Raw genomic sequence first — 21,078 nt, 5'->3', positions numbered from 1 at the left:
GACGCTGATATATTTCAAGGGACAATGCGTTTCTCATAATATTTAAGATACTAAAATGTATTTTTATTGTTGCAAAACAAGGTTCAAATAAGTCATATTGTGTTTGATTCAGATTGGATTGTTTATCTGTTAAGTAGGTTTACAAGTATATTTAAAAGTTGCAGCATAGCCTTGATATAGTTTTTATTTTTAACTCAGGCCTAAAATATCTTCTGGTGCTTGTATGATGTGTGATTTCTTTGTGACAAAGGAAGCCGCATGGTCTGTCCTCCATTTTGGACTAACCACATGGCCTGTCCACCATTTTGTGTAACCCTCATGGATGTGGAAGGGGGAGGAGCAGCGGCCATTTTGGGAAGGTCATTTTCTAAATGGCTGATTTTCACTGCTCAGAATAATCAGCTTTCCTTGGTCACATCAAACACCATTTATGAGTTACCAATGCTTTATTTAACCCATGCCATAGTCAATTACAAATAGTTTCAGCTGGGCCTAGTGAGAGTTAATAGATGAATACTTGATGTAAGAATTACACACAGATATAAACAAAGTTTTTTTTCTTTTTCCTCCAGGATTTAGTTAAATCTGCTTGGTAGTTTAGGATAGCCATTGAAATGTTAATTAACCTGTGTAACTGCTTTTTCTTAGCAGTGAAAACCACTTTTACAGGCAGGCAAAAGCACATAGCTTTGATATGCAAATTAGAAGCACTGAATGGGTAAATGAGTCTCATAGGAGACCAGTGAATGGTACATATATATAATATTATTATAATTATGTGTATATTTATATCAGTGTATGTTCTGCAAAATAGCTATCCAATCTGAATCATATAATTTAAATTAATGATTATTGCTAGATTCATTATAGATATGTGTGAAACCGAATACATTTGTTGCTATATAGTTGAAACTAAAATAAATGTTTAAGGAAGTAAGTGTAAAGCACAAACGCAGTCTGGGTTGGTTGTAAAGGTTTATACAGAAAAAACTGTGTTGTGTTAAGTGAGCGAATATAGTTAGTATTGCTCACATTTATAGAAGCTGTGTGATTTGTTTTATTGCGGACGCAGGGTTTTGTACACGTGTCTCGGACAAAGTAAAGGACTGCGCACGCAGCGTAAAAGACACGCATGGTCGCGTGTTTGCACAAAGTGCGTAAGAATGCGGGCGCTGAGTACAAATTATACAATAGTGTCTTTTACTTCAAAGTTGGGATAGTAGACATTTAATACAATAGCACATAACTATCAGATTTCAAAAGCAGGTTACTCTAAATTTAGTTTTAAAAAACTGTATTGCCTCTGGGGTAAAGCTGCCTATCTGAATGAATCCAGAATTTCTGTATAGAAAAACAAAGTGTATTTGAGTGAGCGAAGGTAGGAGTGAGTGGATATTTGAACCCCGGGAAATCGGGATCCCGTCGTGTGGTACATCAAGTAAGAGGAGGCTTGGTGGCGTGAAGTGGCTGACTCACGTTAGTATAAGGTTTAATACGCAAATCGTAAGGTGATTTGCAAAGGACCATGATAGTGCATAAGTATTGCGAAGTATTGAAGTAAAAAAGGTTTTTGTATTACGCTCTGAACTGAGGGTCACAGTTTGTACATCGACCCGTGGTTATAGAGCATACGCAAGCGTGATTTGTGTATAATAAAGTGTATAGGGAGTTTTCGCTGGTCTCTCTGTAAAATCTACAATGGTGTATATTCACTGGAATAGGTAAGTCACTCCTAAACACTTCCAGTGAATAGAAACCAGATAGGGGCCTCACTGGGTTCGCGGTGGTCACTATTGGAGTGAGTTGTGGTACTCAGCGGAGAAGGAGTGGATGAAAGCTCTCTAAGAACTTTCACCGTCTATCTGCAGTGTGCATTGGGGATTGCGTTTATTGGCAAAAAGTCCGCGATGGGATCCAATTGCACAAGCAGTGGGCATTTGGTAACCAGGGTTCAGGTTGAAGAGGTGCGACCAAGAGAGTCAGCAAGGTTTATTAGGTGTGAACAATATGGTTCACACACTGAGGCTTTTTGCAATGAATGGGTATGTATGACTGACAAAGATAGGGTACCATTCCCTAGGGTGGGCAGCTTTGAACCAGAGGTATTGCAGAACTTAAGGATAAGAATATGTCTGATAAAATCCAGAAAACAAAGGGTCAGACATACAAATTGTTTAAACCTGTGACAGCAATAGAGGTTGGTGAGTTTGATCCTAAGGTATTGCAGGTGGTATGTCTAACCAAAGTCATATAAGACAAAAATGGAAAAATAAGAACAGTCTGAACTTGTAGCAACAATAAATAAGTAGGAAAAAAAAAGAGAATGCAAGTACACCGCCTTATGTAGATGTGGAAGCAGTTACGGCCAGCATACAAACTATAGAAAATAATAAAAATATGAAAAATATGACTGTAACCTATATATGTACTAATGAATGTTGAAGTTTTATTTAGGAGGAGAAGGTGACCTGATCGTTTTCAGCCATTTCTCATGCACCCAGAGGAGTATCCAACCGGTAAAAGAAGAGCAGTAGCCTGTGGGGGAAGTGGCTGAGACCAGTGGTACAGGTAAGTATGGTATCATTCGTGTACATATATAGTAAAAATTAAAAAAAATCAATAAAGTAATGTCATGAATGGAGAAAAAACCTGTCCGTACATTAGTATTTGCCAGTAGGAAAGCTGACAGAGACAAGGTAACCCCAGGGTATTTCTTTCAGTTACCATATAAGAAGTATTCATTCCTAGTAATGCCCCTAGTAAAGATGAGCTCGGAAATGTTTGTTGGATAATGTACAGACCCTTAGCACGGGATGAATAAAATACTTTGCATGACCTAGAAGCTTGTTAAACTTTTTTTTTTTTTTTTTGTCTCTTGCAGAAATAGAAAACTCTCCATCTGGATAAGACCACTGGTAAACACTAATTCGGCAAATGGGAGGTGGCTGTCTCTGTGCAAATGGACGGGCTCAATAAGGCATTGAGTGTCAGGGTGCAGACTTCTTTGCAATATTGGAAAAGGGTCACAGTAGCTATTCTTAGATAGTGTGCTATTGAACATCACAAGAATAGTGCTAGGCACAGAGAACAACAGGGTGGAGAGGTTGAGGACGGTAAGTATACTGCACATACAGGAAAGATCCATCAGTCCAAACCCCAGATCCCTAATGGTCAATAATATGTTACACTTGTAGGAAGGAAGGGCATTTTGCCAGAGATTGTAGGAATAGTAGAACACATAGTCAATATAGACCCCCTAGACAGAAAATACAAGCCACATTATTAAACACATAGACGGGACCAAGGGACATATAGTAAGGAATCACCATATAGAAAACACAGATTCAGGTAATGGGAAGAACAAAATAAATGCAACATTACCCTTTGACAAAACTTGAAGACTAATGTCGCATTCTTCTGTCCTAGAATCATGTCCATCACAGGTAGAGGAAATTATCTCACAGATACCAAGTTCCCTATGAACTTAGGATGGACAGGACACTGGATTGATGGCTGGGATAGTCCCAGTAGAGATAAGACACGCAGAATTTTTTTAAAGGGGTATAGATCAAGTAGAGAATCACTTCCCCGTAGTGCCCAATCCAGTTGTCAAATTTTTATAAAATCTTCACCTCTACAAACCTATCGGTCACCAACCTCTATTCTGTTTCTCTACAGTTTCCTTTTCATCTTTTGCATTCACACAGGGTGGTACAAATCATGGACCCAAGTACAGTTCAAACTCCACATGCCTAGGTCCTTCAGAGTTCTGCCTGAACCCAGTATATCTCAACAGCACGATGACACCAGTATTACTGCAGTGTGCCTTGTCATGCACAAAGGGTGGAGAATGGGAATACTGGTGAAGGGAAATTTTGTATAGACATTGATATGCCTGTTGGTGAATGGCAAACCTGACATTTTCTTTTTCATTTTCTTCTTCCTTCACTCCTCTAGAGATGTTTATTTTTTCTTTTTTGTTATGCTCATGGGACTCTACATTGCAAACACACGATAGAAAATTAAAATGAATTTTTTTTTGTGGTCTCTGCAGGAAGAGGCAGTCTGGAGGACAAAGGGGTATGGCCAGGAGTCCTCAGGACTGTGGGCAGGTGGACACGGTAAGCCAGTAGCCCCCAGAGCATACCTTCCAAGTCTAGTTGAGGTGGCACACGGTCTGACTCATCTAGGCAAAGAGGGTAGGTGCAGGCTGATGAGAACCTACTGGTGTGCGCCAGGATTCTATTCTCATGCAGGTAAAGAGAGCAATGACCTGTCATGCTTGCTTGAGGAAGAATATTGGTAAAGCAATACCAACAGAGCCATCCCATATCCCTCCTGCAGACAGATCTTTTCAGGAAATACAAATCGACTTCGTGCAGTTAACACCCTTTAGGAATTATTGTTATGTGTTGGTGTGCACTGATGTTTTCTCAAACTGGGTAGAGGCATTTTCTGCCGCCACGGATGCTGATGTGTTTACCGCAAAGAAAAATTGCACAGAAATTTGTGTGTAGATAATGGTACACCTAGAAGTAGGAGCAAAGCTTGACATTGTACTATTGTGATCATAGATACTGCCACTAGTATTATGTAGCTTCGGAACCACTCCCAGATCTTCACTTAACGAATCACCCTCTTCAAAATTTGTTTTTGTTTTTGTTTTGGTATTTGTGTTTTTTTTGGTTGTTTTTGGAAGACAACCTCATGTCATGATTGATCCGCACAATGATCAGAAATACACCAATTAGGTGACAGTACAGTACTTTATTGAGATGAACCAGCATTTGAGAACTTGACAAAAGAACTTGAAACTGTTGATTGCTGGTATACCAAATACGAACTGTCTTGATTGTGAACCAAGAGACTGTGTGATTGTTCTTACGCTCAGGTTGCCTAATAGACAGGTGGGAAGGAAAATACCAAGATTTGTTGACAGCACTAAAGGTCGCCGAAAGAGAGACTTGGGTCCACTCATCCCACTGCAAGAAGGTCGCTGACCCGGAGAGAACTCGTGACAAAGTAGTTTATTGCTCACATTCATCGAGTTTGTGAACTGTGTGTTCGAAGTGAACTGTGTGTCCAAAGAGCAAGGCAAAGAGAACCTTGTATCACCAGAGACTCTGTTCCGTGAAGACTGAGAGGCGGCACTGTTGAACACTACCTGAGCGTACTAAAGGATTGCAGAAAGACCAGTCATTGTAATTGATTTGTTATGAACAAGAGTTGTTTTGTTCTATTTCTCTTTTCTCTGTTTCCCGCTGACAAACATTTTCTTTCAGGATATTCTATTTTTGCAAGGTTTTTTTATGAGGAGTCGAGTGTGGGACTGGAACTGGTTCTGTAGGAAGGAGTGATCTCCTTATAGGATCCCAGGATTAGCCGATCAGTTTGTTAAAGTAAGAGAAAAATCAAAGGTCTAGTAGTTATGGAGTGCAGAGGTAATCAGGAACAATCAGACAATGGCTATTCACAGATTGCAGATAAAGAGCTCATTAATATTAGTGATGAGCGGGTTCGGTTCCTCGGAATCCGAACCCGCCCGAACTTCACCATTTTTGCACGGGTCCGAGCAGACTCGGATCCTCCCGCCTTGCTCGGTTAACCCGAGCGCGCCCGAACGTCATCATCCCGCTGTCGGATTCTCGCGAGATTCGGATTCTATATAAGGAGCCGCGCGTCGCCGCCATTTTCACACGTGCATTGAGATTGATAGGGAGAGGACGTGGCTGGCGTCCTCTCCGTTATAGTAGAACTATAGTAGAACTGAGTTAGTTATAAATTGTGGGGAGGATTGGGGACTGGGAGCAGCTGTTAGGGAGTGCAGGGTTTTGAATTTAATTAATCGGTTGTTTCTCTGCCTGAAAAAAAACGCTCCACCATATCTGTGCTCACTCAGTGTGCTGCACTGCTGCATGATATATCTGTGCTGAGTGCACTGCTCACACTGCCTAATTGTGGGGACTGGGGAGCAGTTATAGCAGGAGTACAGTGCACAGTTTTGCTGACAGTGACCACCAGTCCAGTATACGTTTGTCTGCCTGAAAAACACTGTGGTGTTTTTTTTTTTCTTTCTTCATGCTAGTTTGTTTAGCAGTCTGCTGACAGTGTCCACCAGGTCCGTTATACAGTATATTATATATATCATTAAGCACTAAGCAGCAGTACGGTAGGCCACGGCTGTACCTACCTCTGTGTCGACTCGTCACTCGTCGTCCATAAGTATAAGTAATACTATCCATCCATCTACATTATACCTGTGGTTTTTTTTTCTTTCTTCATACTAGTTCAGCAGTCTGCTGACACTGTCCACCAGGTCCGTTATACAGTATATTATTTTATATATATAATTAAGCACTTAGCAGCAGTACGGTAGGCCACGGCTGTACCTACCTCTGTGTCGACTCGTCACTCGTCGTCCATAAGTATAAGTAATACTATCCATCCATCTACATCATACCTGTGGTGTTTTTTTTTCTTTCTTCATACTAGTTTAGCAGTCTGCTGACACTGTCCACCAGGTCCGTTATACAGTATATTATATATATAATTAAGCACTAAGCAGCAGTACGGTAGGCCACGGCTGTACCTACCTCTGTGTCGACTCGTCAGTCGTCGTCCATAAGTATAAGTAATACTATCCATCTACATTATACCTGTGGTGTTTTTTTTTCTTTCTTCATACTAGTTTAGCAGTCTGCTGACACTGTCCACCAGGTCTGTTATACAGTATATTATATATATAATTAAGCACTAAGCAGCAGTACGGTAGGCCACGGCTGTACCTACCTCTGTGTCGACTCGTCACTCGTCGTCCATAAGTATAAGTAATACTATCCATCCATCTACATTATACCTGTGGTGTTTTTTTTTCTTTCTTCATACTAGTTTAGCAGTCTGCTGACACTGTCCACCAGGTCCGTTATACAGTATATTATATATATAATTAAGCACTAAGCAGCAGTACGGTAGGCCACGGCTGTACCTACCTCTGTGTCGACACGTCAGTCGTCGTCCATAAGTACAAGTAATACTATCCATCCATCTACATTATACCTGTGGTGTTTTTTTTTCTTTCTTCATACTAGTTTAGCAGTCTGCTGACACTGTCCACCAGGTCTGTTATACAGTATATTATATATATAATTAAGCACTAAGCAGCAGTACGGTGTTAGGGTCTCCTGCCCTGTGCTGCCACGTCGTCATGGCAACCGGGAGACAAGTGCTAGTGGAGTAACCTGAGCGCAGCTGATACTCCGGTTCGGGTCTTTTGCTGTGCAGTGGTTATAGGCTCTGTGCACGGCAGGGGATCCGGTGCTGGTTTTTGTGCTCACAGTCTGTGAGGTCTGAGTGGGGCGTGGACAGCACCTGCTTTATAAGGCCTCTTTTCAGGGTAAGCAGATGCTGCTGAATCTCTGTTGGTTAGTCAGTTCATGAAAGTTAGCCAGTACTGTGTAGCTTTGTATTTGTTTGTTGCTTACTGCAAATAGGCCTGGGGATTTGGTATTACACTCTGCCAATCCAGACCTAGCAGTAAGACTGGAGTCAGTCGTTTAGCTTGCTGGGGTTCTGTTATTACTCTGTGAACTTAGCAAGTTTGCGGCTGTATTCTAACACTTGCCTGTCTAATCCTGTCTCACTGTGCTAGGTGTCAGGGGTCAGTTTAGTGGCAGTAAGCTTAAACCTGTGCACTGCAAGTGAGAATCAGGATTGTGGAGGCTCTCCTTGTGTCTATCATTCCATCTCTGACCAAGGAGTTTACTGCCACACCCGTTGGTAACCCTTTAGGGTTTTGCTGTTGCCCTTAGCAACAGCATTTCGGGTTCTCTACGTATTAAAACACAACATCTTGCTTTTTACATCTGAGCAGTTCTAATACAAGGGAGATACCCAGTTCCTTAGCCTCTGGGCTTCTCTGTTCACTGTGTGTGTATTTTGTTACCCTATCACCTTCTGTGTACGTTATGTCATATTCCCCAGTTTGTCTGTGAGTCCATTTGTTTTGCATAACAGTTCAAACACCAGTACATTCCTGCAGACACTGGAGTGCATAACAGTTCTGACACTAGTACTTTCCTGCAGGCACTGGTGTGCATAACATATTCAGCAGCCTAATACTCCTGTTGAAATTTTGTGGGAATATGGAGCATACCCCTCAAAATATGTTGCAACAGGTGGTCGATCAGGTGCAGGTCCTGACTCGGCAATTTAATGATTTGTCCATTAAAATGCACACCTCCCAGGCTGCTGGCGGAGCTCCCGCAGCAGCAGCACCTGCAGGGGTTAAGGAGCCGAAAGTAAATCTCCCGGATCGTTTTTCTGGAGATCGCTCGCAGTTCTTTTGTTTCAAGGAGAGCTGCAAGCTATACTTCCGGCTTAGGCCTCAGTCTTCTGGGTCGGAGATTCAGCGGGTGGGCATAGTGATTTCCTTGCTACAAGGAGACCCACAGGTCTGGGCATATGGGTTGCAGCCTGACTGTCCGTCGCTTAAAAGTGTTGATGCTTTTTTTACGGCACTGGGCATGTTGTATGATGACCCTGACAAGACGGCCTCAGCCGAGGCTCAGATTTCGATCCTTAAGCAAGGGCGAAGGCCAGTTGAGGTTTACTGTACGGAGTTTCGGAGGTTGGCCCATGATACCCAGTGGAATGACCTAGCCCTGAGACACCAGTACCGAAGAGGTCTTTCTAACCAGATAAAGGACCAACTGGTACAATATCCCTTGCCTGATAGCTTGGATCAGCTCATGCAGTTATCCATCCGGGTGGATAGACGGCTGAGAGAGCGTAGGCTTGAAAGGGAGACTGAGATTTCCTTCCTTCCCAAGGGAACCTCAGACTCTGAGGAATTTTCTGAGGAGCCTATGCAGATTGGGGCTACCCGCCTCTCCTCGCGTGAGAAGACGCGGAGGAGACAGCAGGGGTTGTGTTTGTACTGTGGGAATAAAGGTCATGTGGTAGTATCATGCCCAGAAAAGCCGGAAAACTTCAGGGCCTGAGGGTGATGGGAAATATCCTGTCAGGCCAGAAGTCAGAATTTCCCAAGAAGACTTTTATCATTCCGGTGACCTTGAAGATCCTCGGTCAAACTGTCAAGACTGAGGCCTTTGTGGACAGTGGGGCCGACGTGGTTTTTATGGACCGCCAATTCGCCCTAAAACACTCTGTTCCCTTAGTACCCTTGGCATCGGAAATTGAGATTTGTGGGTTAAACGGGGAACCATTATCCCAAGGTAAAATTACCTCTTGCACTAGCCAGATTTCTTTGTTTATTGGAGCCACACACTCTGAAAAATTGTCCTTTTATGTGACTGTCTGTACTTTTGCCCCATTGGTGTTGGGGTTACCCTGGTTAAGGGCCCACAATCCTCAATTTGACTGGGTCTCTGGGGAGATTCTTAGTTGGGGTACTGATTGTTTCAGGAGTTGCTTGAGCCTTCCAGTCAGGCTCTCGCAGCTAAGTTTGCCAGGATTGCCAGGGTGTTATGCAGATTTTGCGGACGTGTTCTCCAAAAAAGTTGCAGAGGTACTACCTCCCCATCGCCCCTATGACTGTGCCATTGATTTGTTGCCAAATGCTAAGCTTCCCAAGAGCAGGTTGTACTCCCTGTCACGTCCTGAGACTCAGGCTATGGCAGAGTACATTCAGGAGAACTTGGCTAAGGGATTTATCAGACCTTCACAGTCTCCAGTTGGGTCGGGGTTCTTCTTCGTGGGTAAAAAGGACGGTTCGTTGCGACCCTGCATCGACTTCAGGGAATTGAACCGTATCACAATTAAAAACTCATACCCACTGCCTCTCATTTCGGTCTTGTTTGACCAGCTTCGTACTGCCACCATTTTTTCTAAGATTGACCTACGCGGTGCGTACAATCTAATCCGAATAAGAGAGGGGGATGAATGGAAGACTGCCTTTAATACCCACTCAGGGCATTATGAATATTTGGTGATGCCTTTTGGGCTCTGTAATGCCCCGGCAGTCTTCCAGGATTTCATGAATGATGTGCTCAGGGAATATTTGGATAGATTCTTAGTTGTATACTTAGATGACATCCTAATCTTCTCCCATTCCCTGGAGGAACATCGGAAGCATGTACGCTTAGTCCTCCAGAAACTCAGAGACCACCGGCTTGGGGCGAAGCTGGAGAAGTGCGAATTTGAAGTTCAGCAAATCGCATTTCTAGGATATATTATCTCCCCAGAAGGTTTCCAAATGGAGGGTTCCAAGGTACAGGCAGTCCTGGATTGGGTGCAGCCCACTAGTTTGAAGGCGCTTCAGCGTTTCCTGGGCTTTGCGAATTTTTATAGACGATTTATCGCTGGATTTTCGTCTATAGTGGCGCCCTTGGTGGCACTCACTAAGAAAGGGGCGGATGTTGCTCACTGGTCTTGTGAGGCTAAAGCGGCTTTTGCCCGTCTCAAAAGGGCATTTGTTTCGGCCAAGGTGCTGCGACACCCAGATCCAGAGCGTCCTTTTGTGGTGGAGGTGGATGCCTCTGAGATGGGTATTGGGGCAGTGCTTTCTCAGATTGGAGTGTCTGATAATCGCCTTCATCCCTGTGCTTACTTTTCCCGTAAATTTTCGCCTGCCGAGATGAATTATGACGTGGGTAACCGGGAATTGTTGGCTATTAAGGATGCACTCGAGGAGTGGAGACACTGGCTTGAGGGGGCTAAGTTTGTGGTCTCAATTCTCACTGACCATAAGAATCTGGCATATTTAGAGTCAGCGAAGCGTCTCAATGCCAGGCAGGCACGATGGGCTTTGTTTTTTGCTCGCTTTAATTTTTTGATAACATATCGCCCTGGGTCAAAAAACATCAAGGCTGATGCGCTCTCGCGGAGTTTTGCTCCAATCCAGGAGACCACCGAGGAGCCGTTGCCCATTGTTTCCCCATCATGTATTAAAGTGGGCATTACCCAGGACCTCTTATCATTAGTCCTTAGAGCACAGGAGCAGGCTCCTCCAGACCTTCCGGTAGGTCTTTTGTTTGTGCCTCCTAGGTTAAGACAGCGAGTGTTCCTGGAATTCCATGCCAAGAAGTCGGCAGGTCACCCGGGTATTGCCAGAACTCGGGAGTTGCTATCTAGGGCGGTGTGGTGGCCCTCGGTGGCTAAGGATGTGGATCAGTGGGTTCGGGCATGTGACATCTGTGCCCGAAATAAGACTCCTAGAGGGGTTCCTGTTGGCCCATTACATCCACTCTCTATCCCATCTAAGCCATGGACCCACATTTCAATGGATTTTGTGGTGGACTTGCCCAAATCCTCGGGGATGACAGCCATCTGGGTTGTCGTTGACAGGTTTTCGAAGATGGCGCACTTCGTCCCACTGGTTGGGCTGCCATCAGCCAGACGCCTGTCTGAATTATTTATGCTGCATGTTGTGCGTCTCCACGGGTTGCCACTTGATGTGGTCTCTGACCGCGGATCCCAGTTTGTGGCCAAATTCTGGAGGGCATTTTGTTCCGATCTCCAGATTTCTGTCAGCTTGTCGTCAGGCTACCATCCGCAGTCTAATGGGCAGACTGAAAGGGTGAACCAGTCCTTGGAGCAGTTCCTCAGGTGGTTCCTCTGTGGTTTCGGTCCTTAGAGGTATTTGGCGGAAAGTGAAGAAAGCCCTTGTGTCTGTGTCATTAGTGACCAAAAGGGTTTTTGATAAGCGGAAAAGACCCTGCAGCTTCAAATTAGGAGACTTCGTCTGGTTGTCTACCAAGAATTTGAAGTTGAGACAGCCATCTCATAAGTTAGGGCCCCGGTTCATCGGCCCTTATAAGATCACCAGGGTTATCAATCCGGTGGCATTTCAGTTAGATCTGCCCCGTTCTTTGGGTATCAATAAAACATTTCATTGTTCCCTTTTAAAACGGGCGATTAGTAATCCTTCTTCCAGTGGAAGACCTTCCCCTCTTCTGATACGTGGCCAGAGGGAGTTTGTTGTTGAAAGGATTCTTGACTCCAAGGTGGTTCGGGGTCGGCTGTCATTTTTGGTGCACTGGAAGGGGTATGGCCCGGAGGAGCGGTCGTGGGTGCGCAGTTGTGATCTTCATGCCCCCAGACTGATACGCTCTTTCTTCTCGCAGTTCCCCGATAAACCCGGTGGTAGGGGTTCTTTGACCCCTCGTCAGAGGGGGGGTACTGTTAGGGTCTCCTGCCCTGTGCTGCCACGTCGTCATGGCAACCGGGAGACAAGTGCTAGTGGAGTAACCTGAGCGCAGCTGATACTCCGGTTCGGGTCTTTTGCTGTGCAGTGGTTATAGGCTCTGTGCACGGCAGGGGATCCGGTGCTGGTTTTTGTGCTCACAGTCTGTGAGGTCTGAGTGGGGCGTGGACAGCACCTGCTTTATAAGGCCTCTTTTCAGGGTAAGCAGATGCTGCTGAATCTCTGTTGGTTAGTCAGTTCATGAAAGTTAGCCAGTACTGTGTAGCTTTGTATTTGTTTGTTGCTTACTGCAAATAGGCCTGGGGATTTGGTATTACACTCTGCCAATCCAGACCTAGCAGTAAGACTGGAGTCAGTCGTTTAGCTTGCTGGGGTTCTGTTATTACTCTGTGAACTTAGCAAGTTTGCGGCTGTATTCTAACACTTGCCTGTCTAATCCTGTCTCACTGTGCTAGGTGTCAGGGGTCAGTTTAGTGGCAGTAAGCTTAAACCTGTGCACTGCAAGTGAGAATCAGGATTGTGGAGGCTCTCCTTGTGTCTATCATTCCATCTCTGACCAAGGAGTTTACTGCCACACCCGTTGGTAACCCTTTAGGGTTTTGCTGTTGCCCTTAGCAACAGCATTTCGGGTTCTCTACGTATTAAAACACAACATCTTGCTTTTTACATCTGAGCAGTTCTAATACAAGGGAGATACCCAGTTCCTTAGCCTCTGGGCTTCTCTGTTCACTGTGTGTGTATTTTGTTACCCTATCACCTTCTGTGTACGTTATGTCATATTCCCCAGTTTGTCTGTGAGTCCATTTGTTTTGCATAACAGTTCAAACACCAGTACATTCCTGCAGACACTGGAGTGCATAACAGTTCTGACACTAGTACTTTCCTGCAGGCACTGGTGTGCATAACATACGGTAGGCCACGGCTGTACCTACCTCTGTGTCGACTCGTCACTCGTCGTCCATAAGTATAAGTAATACTATCCATCCATCTACATTATACCTGTGGTGTTTTTTTTTTTTTCGTTCTTCATACTAGTTTAGCAGTCTGCTGACACTGTCCACCAGGTCCGTTATACAGTATATTATTTTATATATATAATTAAGCACTAAGCAGCAGTACGGTAGGCCACGGCTGTACCTACCTCTGTGTCGACTCGTCACTCGTCGTCCATAAGTATAAGTAATACTATCCATCCATCTACATTATACTTGTGGTGTTTTTTTTTCTTTCTTCATACTAGTTTAGCAGTCTGCTGACACTGTCCACCTGGTCTGTTATACAGTATATTATATATATAATTAAGCACTAAGCAGCAGTACGGTAGGCCACGGCTGTACCTACCTCTGTGTCGACTCGTCAGTCGTCGTCCATAAGTATAAGTAATACTATCCATCCATCTACATTATACCTGTGGTGGCTTTTAGTTGTGCGCAAAATATGGAGAACAAAAATGTGGAGGTTGAAAAAATAGGGAAAGATCAAGATCCACTTCCACCTCGTGCTGAAGCTGCTGCCACTAGTCATGGCCGAGACGATGAAATGCCATCAACGTCATCTGCCAAGGCCGATGCCCAATGTCATAGTACAGAGCATGTAAAATCATTGCGCCTCTTTTTTTCTTTGCGTCATGTGCTGTTTGGGGAGTATTTTTTGGAAGGGCCATCCTGCGTGACACTGCAGTGCCACTCCTAGATGGGCCAGGTGTTTGTGTCGGCCACTAGGGTCGCTTAGTTTACTCACACAGCTACCTCATTGCGCCTCTTTTTTTTCTTCTTTGCGTCATGTGCTGTTTGGGGAGTAGTTTTTGGAAGGGCCATCCTGCGTGACACTGCAGTGCCACTCCTAGATGGGCCAGGTGTTTGTGTCGACCACTAGGGTCGCTTAGCTTACTCACACAACTACCTCATTGCGCCTCTTTTTTTTTCCTTCTTTGCGTCATGTGCTGTTTGGGGAGTAGTTTTTGGAAGGGCCATCCTGCGTGACACTGCAGTGCCACTCCTAGATGGGCCAGGTGTTTGTGTCGACCACTAGGGTCGCTTAGCTTACTCACACAGCTACCTCATTGCGCCTCTTTTTTTCTTTGCGTCATGTGCTGTTTGGGGAGTAGTTTTTGGAAGGGCCATCCTGCCTGACACTGCAGTGCCACTCCTAGATGGGCCAGGTGTTTGTGTCGGCCACTTGGGTCGCTTAGCTTAGCCATCCAGCGACCTCGGTGCAAATTTTAGGACTAAAAATAATATTGTGAGGTGTTCAGAATAGACTGTAAATGAGTGTAAATTATGGTTATTGAGGTTAATAATACTATGGGATCAAAATGACCCCCAAATTCAATGATTTAAGCTGTTTTTTAGTTTTTTTTGAAAAAAACACCTGAATCCAAAACACACCCGAATCCGACAAAAATAATTCGGTGAGGTTTTGCCAAAACGCGTTCGAACCCAAAACACGGCCACGGAACCGAACCCAAAACCAAAACACAAAACCCGAAAAATTTCAGGTGCACATCCCTAATTAAAATATGTGGAAGAAAGGTTTGAGTGGCTCTCCCCGAACTCCGAAGGTTTATGTTATTTAGGAAGGACACTACTTATAACCCTTGTTCAATGATTAAACCGACCTAGCATACGTTCCAGAAATAGAAACAACGTTCAGAAAATGATAGGAATATGTAGATCATGAAAATTTTATATGTCACTTTCACGATTTGTTTGTGTCTTCTTCATCTACCCAGCAGAACCTCAATTGAATCCAAACATCAGTGTACAAAGATGTAGGTACATGTATGTGTGAAATGTTTGTCGCAAATCAGACATTATAGGCCAAAGCACTACCCCTGCATACTTTATAGGTTGAATGTTGTTCCACACCCAACCAGTGGTCCCGTGACCGCTGAGTGCATATAGAGGATGTCTCGTCCTCCTCCCCGCATTCCCCAAATATAGCCAAGTGTCTGATTTGCAAAATGCATACATACTTGTGTCTAGGTCACCGATTATGGTATGAAATATTTTTACTTATGTGAATAATTTATGGCAGTTATTGTTTATTGCCAAAGGGTGGACTGTTGAAGTAAAAAAAAATTACATAGAGAACATACAAACTACACACATATAACTCGCTATACTTGCAAATACGAGCAGCGAGCACAGCAATATATGGTAACACACGCATTTACAGGGACATGCCACAGAGATGGATTCGACACTTATCTCATACAGTGCATAATTATAATAATATCAAGCGCCAGACATCATGATGATTTAGAATTGTATATGATGGAGTGGTGTCATGTATGTATATTATTTGAACAAAACCAGACAGACCGGTCATGTTTACTATTGAAGCAACCAGATTGATAAATAGATTATTAGAACAATAGCTATTCCAAACAGGAAGCTCAGGCCAGCCCCTTTGGATGTCCCCAAGGCTGAACCTGTTCAATATATACAAAGGAACTGGTGACTCATCGTGAATCCCTCCCCCAGAAACTAGATAACACATTGACCACACAGGAAGTTAGTGGCTTTTTGGTCTCAGAGGATAATGGACTTGCTGCCAGTTCAGTTCCTGTATTTATTTACAGAGAGAGGGAGACATAAGATGCATTGGAGGGAATGGTAATTGTATCGCTTGCCTCTAACTGTATATAACTGTATGTAATTGTTTGTTTTTAAACTTCTTACTGTGTGAGTGTAACCATGTAACTATAGGTATACTGTACTTTGTAATATAAAAAGGATATGGATTCAATATATAACAAATATATATACATCAATGAGCTTTGGAACTCAGATAATGTGTGGGTGTATTGTTTTCTCTTATGGGATGCAGTGTTTTGCGATGTACAGCGCATTCATGGGATATGGTAATAAGAGATGCAGGCATTTACAATATATATTAGAGCGGCCATTTTAAATATTTGTGAGAAATCAATTTGCCATTCTCTCGGGCTTGAGATGCTAAATTGGCTCTTCCAGGGAATAATATTGTCCATCAGTCTTATATATATACAGGTTAAGTATCCCATATCCAAAATGCTTGGGACCAGAAGTATTTTGGATATTGGATTTTTCTGTATTTTGGAATAATTGCATACCATAATGAGATATCATGGTGATGGGACCCAAGTCAAAGCACAGAATGCATTTATGTTTCATATGCACCTTATACACACAGCCTGAAGGTCATTTTAGCCAATATTTTTAATAACTTTGTGCATTAAACAAAGTGTGTGTGCATTCACGCAGTTCATTTATGTTTCATATACAACTTATACACACAGCCTGAAGGTCAATTAATACCTTTTTTTAAATAAGTTTGTGTATTAAATAAAGTTTGTGTACATTGAGCCATCAGAAAACAAAAGTCTCACTCCAAAAAGTCCGTATTTTGGAATAATCCGTATTTTAGAATATTATTATGATATGGGATACTCAACCTGTATATATATATATATATCAATACAAAATGTCAAAAGGGAGCTAGAAATGTTGTGTACATACAATATCCTTCCAGATTATGACCGCAAAGTGATAAAAACAATAGATTTTATTCACATATTCACCAAGTACATCATACTTTTAGTGAACGGAGATTATTACATGAAAATCCAATGGTAAATATAATAAAAATACAGTTTACAATGTTATTGCAGACATGATAACAGACAATGTATCCCATCAAATGGTGTATTATACAGGATGTCTGATGTTTTCACAAGAAACACTACCCGACGCGTTTCGTCCCAAGGACTTCATCAGGGGTTCATGTCTATTTGATAGATATGAATCAAATAAGAAAATTATTAAAAATTATTTTTCCAATATACCATGTTGATCATAATCTGAAAATAGTGTTTGATACATACCAATCAAAGTAGGGGCCAAAAACCGATTTTTACGGTATAATTAGTCCCACAATCAATTTCTGAAAGAACCATATCATAATGAAAATTAATTAATTAATTGCATAATAAGGGTAATTAAATAATCCACTACTATAAAGGAGGGGGGGTGGTACATGAAATTTAAATGGATCTATATAGATGGATTAATATAGATGGATTAAATAGATCTCGTTAATATTCATGGAAACAATCATATATGGACATAATCAACTTAATAGTGATGTATAATTGCAAAAATACAGATGCTAGAATTTATAGAGTTGATAAAAGACCATATATAATGGTCATATATTGTTACCAGTATATACAATAATAACATTAATGGAGAATTTCCATACAATTGTGCCTCATATAACTACAGAATACTTGCAAATAGTCCAAACTGGTATTTAAATATTAATAAGTACATACCAAAAAAGGATTTAAAATCAAATGATCACGCTGAATGTATCAATTTTCACCACGGGTCCAGCCTATATATATATATATATATATATATATATATATATATATATCAATTTTATCCGTCAATTAATCCCCTATACAGATGGGGGATAATTCGCTCCAAAAAAGGGGCCAGAAAAATAATTGATTGTACATACCCTCATAGGAGTGCAAACTGTAGGATTATGCTGTTGTGGTCTCTATTAGCTATAACCACCTTTACAATGTTCAGCCTATGAAACAATTGATGATAATCATGTGCTATTTTCCAAATGAATCCCAGGCTCACATGTTACAATGGAGCTGCATTTGCATCAATTTATATGACAGAGAATGATTCATTATTAGATTACATTGAATAACAAAATGGGACCTTAAACATATACAGATTCTCATAATCTATCTCAATTATAACATGATGACAAACATAGTTAATATGAACCAACATTTATGTGTCAACTCAGCCCTCCAGTGTATAGATTCTCACTAAAGAATACTGTTACAGAGAACAGAAACATTGTAACTTACTTTGAATAGTAGCAGCCTCTCCTGAACAGCAGTGTAACATCATGCTGGGCAGGGGGGTTTAAGTACTCTCAGCCTGATATATTCACTTCCTGTATGTGTGAAGCTTGTTAGTGCCTAATTGCCTCTTTCTGCTTTGTTTTTCATTGATTCATTAGAATCTGTGACTAGGTCTCTTTATTAACAAGTGCCCAGGAATCTTAATTTTTATTAAATGTTGTTTTTTATTAAATGTTGTTTTTTAGCCGCAGTGGACGCATTCGTTGTCTATGCGTTCCACTGCGGTCTCCGGCGTGCGTTCCATTGCCCTCGCTTCCGCTTTGTCTAGCGGAAGTGATAAGGTAATGAGAACGGTTGGGTGCATCTGTAGTGACAAACCTAAACCGTGTATATATTTAACATTACCTCATTTACACTATGTAAACTCTACCTATTAGGTGCATATGGTTTATTAATTATATTATTCCAAATCAGAGTGGACGCATTCATTATCCACTCCACTCTGATTTGGAATAATATAATTAATAAACCATATGCACCTAATAGGTAGAGTTTACATAGTGTAAATGAGGTAATGTTAAATATATACACGGTTTAGGTTTGTCACTACAGATGCACCCAACCGTTCTCATTACCTTATCACTTCCGCTAGACAAAGCGGAAGCGAGGGCAATGGAACGCACGCCGGAGACCGCAGTGGAACGCATAGACAACGAATGCGTCCACTGCGGCTAAAAAACAACATTTAATAAAAAACAACATTTAATAAAAATTAAGATTCCTGGGCACTTGTTAATAAAGAGACCTAGTCACAGATTCTAATGAATCAATGAAAAACAAAGCAGAAAGAGGCAATTAGGCACTAACAAGCTTCACACATACAGGAAGTGAATATATCAGGCTGAGAGTACTTAAACCCCCCTGCCCAGCATGATGTTACACTGCTGTTCAGGAGAGGCTGCTACTATTCAAAGTAAGTTACAATGTTTCTGTTCTCTGTAACAGTATTCTTTAGTGAGAATCTATACACTGGAGGGCTGAGTTGACACATAAATGTTGGTTCATATTAACTATGTTTGTCATCATGTTATAATTGAGATAGATTATGAGAATCTGTATATGTTTAAGGTCCCATTTTGTTATTCAATGTAATCTAATAATGAATCATTCTCTGTCATATAAATTGATGCAAATGCAGCTCCATTGTAACATGTGAGCCTGGGATTCATTTGGAAAATAGCACATGATTATCATCAATTGTTTCATAGGCTGAACATTGTAAAGGTGGTTATAGCTAATAGAGACCACAACAGCATAATCCTACAGTTTGCACTCCTATGAGGGTATGTACAATCAATTATTTTTCTGGCCCCTTTTTTGGAGCGAATTATCCCCCATCTGTATAGGGGATTAATTGACGGATAAAATTGATATATATATATATATATATATATATATATTATAGGCTGGACCCGTGGTGAAAATTGATACATTCAGCGTGATCATTTGATTTTAAATCCTTTTTTGGTATGTACTTATTAATATTTAAATACCAGTTTGGACTATTTGCAAGTATTCTGTAGTTATATGAGGCACAATTGTATGGAAATTCTCCATTAATGTTATTATTGTATATACTGGTAACAATATATGACCATTATATATGGTCTTTTATCAACTCTATAAATTCTAGCATCTGTATTTTTGCAATTATACATCACTATTAAGTTGATTATGTCCATATATGATTGTTTCCATGAATATTAACGAGATCTATTTAATCCATCTATATTAATCCATCTATATAGATCCATTTAAATTTCATGTACCACCCCCCCTCCTTTATAGTAGTGGATTATTTAATTACCCTTATTATGCAATTAATTAATTAATTTTCATTATGATATGGTTCTTTCAGAAATTGATTGTGGGACTAATTATACCGTAAAAATCGGTTTTTGGCCCCTACTTTGATTGGTATGTATCAAACACTATTTTCAGATTATGATCAACATGGTATATTGGAAAAATAATTTTTAATAATTTTCTTATTTGATTCATATCTATCAAATAGACATGAACCCCTGATGAAGTCCTTGGGACGAAACGCGTCGGGTAGTGTTTCTTGTGAAAACATCAGACATCCTGTATAATACACCATTTGATGGGATACATTGTCTGTTATCATGTCTGCAATAACATTGTAAACTGTATTTTTATTATATTTACCATTGGATTTTCATGTAATAATCTCCGTTCACTAAAAGTATGATGTACTTGGTGAATATGTGAATAAAATCTATTGTTTTTATCACTTTGCGGTCATAATCTGGAAGGATATTGTATGTACACAACATTTCTAGCTCCCTTTTGACATTTTGTATTGGTATCCTCTTTATGTACTCTATCTAACAGGGAGTACGTCATTTAGGTTTGGAGCTTTCACAAAGCGCATTATTAGGTCTACACCCTTTTCCATATATATATATATATATATATATATATATATATATATATATATATATATATATATATATATATATACAGTATATATGTGTGTGTGTGTGTGTGTGTGTGTGTGTGTGTGTGTGTGTGTGTGTGTGTACATTATATTGTGTGACCAATGTTGCATTGACATTGAAACGTTGGTCACACAAACCTAGACTGGTGTCTTTTTGTACTGAGTGCCGCCGTGGTGAGATTATATAACTACTGTTCCAGTTTTGCTATTTTTTAGTTTGGAGGACACGTATGGCCGAATTCAAATGTTCCCCCCTGCTGCCTCCAGCGATCGCGCCTGCCCGCAGCTATTCCAATGATCATTCATTTCAGCTCGCTACCCCCAGAGGTATCGAGCTGAAATGCGTGTGAAGAGACCTGTTTGGACGCCCAAATTAGTCTTTTCATGATGGCACCCATCAGTTTAGTCGAGTTTAGGTGCTTTGTGCGATAGGGGCGATAATGGGGTCCATGTGAATATCGCACCTTTATCTCCCGTCACTCTAGATGGGAAATAGGGGGCACGTTAAGATTTGATTCC

At 41.4% G+C, this 21,078-nt stretch overlaps 1 protein-coding gene and 1 long non-coding RNA gene across 5 annotated transcripts in view; one reads left to right on the top strand and one right to left on the bottom strand.

Moving 5' to 3' along the window:
• Window positions 1–16,693: 16,693 nt before the first annotated feature.
• Window positions 16,694–18,131, bottom strand: LOC135057516 (uncharacterized). Its single transcript, XR_010244175.1, has 3 exons — window positions 18,042–18,131; window positions 17,031–17,089; window positions 16,694–16,933 (listed from the first exon to the last, which is right to left on the bottom strand). It is a non-coding gene; the product is annotated as an uncharacterized LOC135057516 (long non-coding RNA).
• Window positions 18,132–18,921: 790 nt separating this feature from the next.
• LOC135054897 (zinc finger protein 84-like) overlaps window positions 18,922–21,078 on the top strand; it is a 97,967-nt gene continuing 95,810 nt past the window's right edge. Inside the window, exons 1-5 of one of the 4 annotated variants that reach the window (XR_010243586.1) lie at window positions 18,945–19,011; window positions 19,307–19,381; window positions 19,504–19,565; window positions 19,957–20,015; window positions 20,113–20,352. The gene's annotated coding sequence lies outside the window, so the exon portion shown is untranslated. Of the gene's footprint in view, window positions 19,012–19,306; window positions 19,382–19,503; window positions 19,566–19,956; window positions 20,016–20,112; window positions 20,353–21,078 lie in introns of those variants that run through there. The other 3 variants (XR_010243587.1, XR_010243585.1, XM_063958354.1) reach the window with 3 other exon arrangements.

Source organism: Pseudophryne corroboree, chromosome 3 (assembly GCF_028390025.1).
Source record: "Pseudophryne corroboree isolate aPseCor3 chromosome 3, aPseCor3.hap2, whole genome shotgun sequence".
Taxonomy (NCBI): Eukaryota; Metazoa; Chordata; class Amphibia; order Anura; family Myobatrachidae; genus Pseudophryne; species Pseudophryne corroboree.
This window is presented reverse-complemented; position numbering and strand designations above follow the sequence as displayed.